The following is a 5,030-nucleotide window of genomic DNA, read 5'->3' on the forward strand; positions in this document are numbered from 1 at the left end:
GTGTGTGTGTGTGTATATATATATATATATATATATAGAGTATATATATATATATATATATATATAGAGGATGTCTGGAAATAATCGCCAAATATTTCATGGGCAGGTAGAGCAGATTAAACTGAGTCGAAAAATCCTCTATCATTTTGTAAATTTCCCCAATAGTTAACCGGTATACACTACCGACCACCTTTCATCGTTTTTTTTAATTGCACAAATAAGTATGACGATTAAATTTTTTTTGCAATTATTTTATTACTTCAATTTAACTATTTTATTAATTTATGTATTATTCTAATTGTTCAGGACTACTTTAAATTTGATTTATTTTAGAAATTAACGTCGATCCACCATGGCACGTTGATGTAACTTAATTTCAATATTTTTTATATATTTTATTAATTTTTAACAATTGATCATGCGATTGCAGGAAGACATTTTTTGGACGGAGGTATCCTTATCATTACACGCGGAGGAATATTGGAGAAATGACGAGAGAAATAGATTCTTCATAATTTGATTATAGGAATCGTTAAAAATTATATTTGAACGTATTATTTGATACTTTTGTAATTTACGACCTTTTTTATTCATATATTTTTATGTTGCTAAGGATGACCTAATGAAAGTCGAAACATTTAGCATTGTATTGAAATTATAATATTAAAATTCATTTATTAGCACTTAACATTAACTCGTAGCTTTCATTATTTAATTTACTTTTATTTATAATTTTATTGATGCATTTTAATTATTCATACATTTTGTGATTATATATTTTATATAAGTACAACTTTCTAAATATATCATACACAGTATATGAAATTATAAATTGAGTTTTAATTCTAACATAAATAATAGATTCGTCTAAAGTTAATACTTTTGCAGTTATAATTGCATTCAAATTATTCTTGTTAATAAAAAACAAATTTGATACATATATTTTGATCAAAAGTTCCCAGAATTCATTCAGAACATTCAAAATATAAGTTTTATTCATCAAAAGTGATATTGTCCCCTTCAAAGTACTCTCCATCGACTGCAACGCACTTATGCCAGCGCTTGATCCAGCTCTCGAAACATTTCTGGAACTCTATTGTTGGTATAGCCATCAGAGCCGTCTTCGATTTTTCCATTACCTCCTTTCGGCTGTTAAAATGCGTTCCCTGTAATGATTTTTTGACTCGATCAAACAGAAAAAAATCGCAGGGAGCCACATCAGATGATTTCCAAGGTTTTCACCATTGAATCCATTTTTAACGCAAAATTTAATACTCGTTGTTGCAAATTTAACTCCATTTTTAAAACTGTAAAAAATCGAAAATATATGCAGAGGTAGATGTACTCAAGATGGCGTTTTTACAAATGTCAAGCTATGGTGATAAAATTTGGTGAGAATGTCAATGATAGATGTGGCAACCTAACCAAAAAAATAGAACTCAAATCAGCTGACTCAGAGCATCACCTGGTGGTAATTCCGGGAACTTTTTGATCAAGGTGGTATGAATCTATGAATTTTCTTTATTATACAGAATATTCATTGAATCGTCATTTTAGAAAATATAAATGTATTAATTCGTTTATACAAAATCTTATACATTTTTTAATTTTTAATGCTAATGTGTATTCAATGATGTTGATAAAAAATAAATTAACAACTTACATTTTTCATCTCCATTATATAATATGTTTATTTTCCATTATATGTTTGTTTTCCATTAAAATATTTTGACTGATGAATTTGAGATTTTTAAATATTTTAATATGCTTCGATATGTTCAAGTATTCTCCAATTAGTACGATATATAAAAAATATACAGATGAGGCAGTTGATTTCCTTTTATGTTAAATTAAGTTTACGAGCTAGTATAAACACCAAGATTGCAGAAATAATGTATATACATTATATAACAAATAAACGTGTCCATTTACATGTTTTCTTTTGTCACACAGCTAACCAACTGCAGTCAAGCATTTCCTTTACAGTCGAATGACAAGTTGCTCGACTGCAATTGGTTGGTTCTTTCATTCCGATTCGAATCGAACTCGATGTAAACTAGGCCAATGACTAATAATGTTTTCGGCCCGGGTTTGCACTAACTTGGATTAGAAAATTTTTCGTTGTGGTTGGACATTACACGCTCTACCAATGGTACCAGGAGAGCACGAAACATCATTACTTCAACCCAAGTTGGTGCAAACTCGGTCGAGTCGAAAACGCTATAAATTTCCATCGCAGATTAGAATTGGATCAGAGTGTAAGAACTGACCACTGTCGAAAACTTCCCTCTCTTTCAACTGTAAAGGTGCTGTCGTAACCTGCGATATAACCTGCGTAATGCCTCCGGCACACCAGCCCGATGTTCGTCGCGCGCGACATGCGATATCTAATGAGTGTACAACTTTATTGATGTTTTCATTCTAAAAATATTCTCATTGGATATCGCGTGCGCAATGAACATTGCGCTGGTATACAAGAGTCATAAGCGTAACCTGCGTATTCTAATAATTTTACATTATATTTTATTTACTAGAACGCCATTTTGAAAACTGATATTCATATTTTGCGCAAGATTAGAGAAATGCGATCTATTGCTGATTAGAATTTCTATTGGACATTCTAACAGAAATGCTAAACGAATTTACGATTGGTTTTCGTAACAATCTCATAAAATACGCCCGAATAACCGGCACCTTTCCATCACGTACATAAGAGATGATGATCGAATGAATAATTAAAATCGAAAAGTCTGTGAGATCTTATGACTTCTGCCACGGAGAATAAGAAGGAGATCAAACTTAAACAGCCGGTCAAGTAGTGTCCGGAAAGAAGTAGGCTCAAAACATGGTGTAGGAAAACTTGTGGAAAATCCGGCAAATGTGATTTTAGTGCCATCGCGCCTTATGAGAAAAGTTGGAAGTATTGATTGTTACGTGATTACAGATCACATGTATGTATGTATATAGTAGTATGTATAGTAGATACAATATGTGATCTGTGACCACGTGACAGTACTTCCAACTTTTCCCACAAGGCGTGATGGCACTAAAATCACATCTGCCAGATTTTCCATGGGTTTTTCTACACCATGTTTTGAGTTCACTTTCAGACTTCGAGTTTAATCTCTTTATTACTTCCTATCTCTTCATAACTTCTGTACGCAAAATGCGGTAACGCTTGTCGCGCAGCTTTAGGCGTGGTTTATTCGATGCGTTTTTGCACGAAACAAAAGAATCTGACAAAAAAAGCGTCGCTCTGCCTATGATCCGAAATATTAAACATTAAAGTTGATGACTATTGAGGTTAGGAAATCTGTCAGAAGCGAAATGAGGTCTATAATGTACTGTTCTGTACACAGCCCACACAGTGTTAAACCCATGGCACATACAAAAACGTAAGACCGTAAGAACTTAATCAGTAAATGAATTGTCCAATCACGATAGAGACCGTAAGCCAGTAACAAATCCAATCTTATGATTTCCTTACTGATTATTTATAGCCTTACGTTTTTGTATGTGCAACGGGCTTAACACTGTGTGGAACAGTGCAATTATAGATCTCTTTTCGCTTCTATGTGCCATAGGCTTAAGATTGGATTCGCTACTGGTCTTACGATTTCTACCGTGATTGGGCAATTCGCTTACTGATAACGTCTTACAGTCTTATGTTTTTGTATGTGCCATGAGCTTTAACCCCATTTTACAATGGGCAGTAGCAATAGTGGACTAAGGAGTAGACGTAGAAATCAACCAATCATAGTCAAATGTGAAAAGGATAATCAACCATGATTTCTACGCCTATTCTTTAATTTACTACTACTGCCCATTATAGAATGGGCTTTAGACGGGCCGAGTTTCAGACGCGTCCAACTTCAGTACCGGTTACTAGTAAATAATAGGAGATCATTAGTCGCCTATGTAAAATTTTTTCAAAAATGTTGAAAATTTTAATATATTTTACGTATTTTATATATGTATACATATATAGAAATATATAGTATATATTTATATATATTATACGTACGTAAAATATGTAAAATATATTAAAATTTTCAACATTTTCAATCCTGAGCGAAAATAGCGTAAAATTAAAAAGCATAAAGTAACTAGACGGAAACTATTCAAGTGAAACGATATAATTGATCGGCGAAAGTTACGCAAGTTATGTCGCATGTGATCGCACCCTAAAACCAGCGGCATACAATGTTTGTCTGATTGGTTAAACTTTAATTTCAATCTTCAATTTCTCATCCTTCAATGCGTAATCTGATTTTGGCCTAAGAGTTTCCATAATAAAAGGAACTTATCAGAAATCGTATTATGGAATACATTGTTTCTGATTAAGGTTAAAATTCTTATTCTCTGTTCTCTGTTCTCTGTTCTCTGTTCCTTTTATTGTGCGGAGCCTCTAAGGCCCTGTTGTACCAATGTTATTTTGATTTTAAGCAAGGCTTAAAACTCTTTCTATCTCTGTCTCTTTTTGGCTTTAAAACGAGACAGATAGAATTTTAGTTTCACTTAAAATCAAAGTGACATTGGTGCAACTGGGCCATAAGCCGAAGACACAATGCGAAGGAATAAGAAACTATTATTCCGATATATCCGATTTCTGATAGGTTGAAATTGTGTTATTCGCTATCGCTATTCCCTCGCATTATGTCTTGGGCTTAACAGTTGCAAAACAAACGATATAAGCGCTTAGTAATTCTTTAATTTGATGATTCCTACATTTTTCCCGGAAAGTATTTTATATATAATTATATAAAATTATATAAAAATATATATAATTTTATATAATTGTATATTGTATGAACATATTTTATATATATAATTTTATATATATAATATGTATAATTATGTTCTCCATTTAATTATACACACACACACACACACACACACACACACACACACACACACACACACACACACACACACACAACATACACACACTATAATAATATTATAATTATTTTATTATTATATATATAATTTACTTTTCGTCGGTCTTAGTATCACTATTACTTAATTAA

Source organism: Atta cephalotes, assembly GCF_000143395.1.
Source record: "Atta cephalotes unplaced genomic scaffold scaffold00023, whole genome shotgun sequence".
NCBI classification, from domain to species: Eukaryota; Metazoa; Arthropoda; class Insecta; order Hymenoptera; family Formicidae; genus Atta; species Atta cephalotes.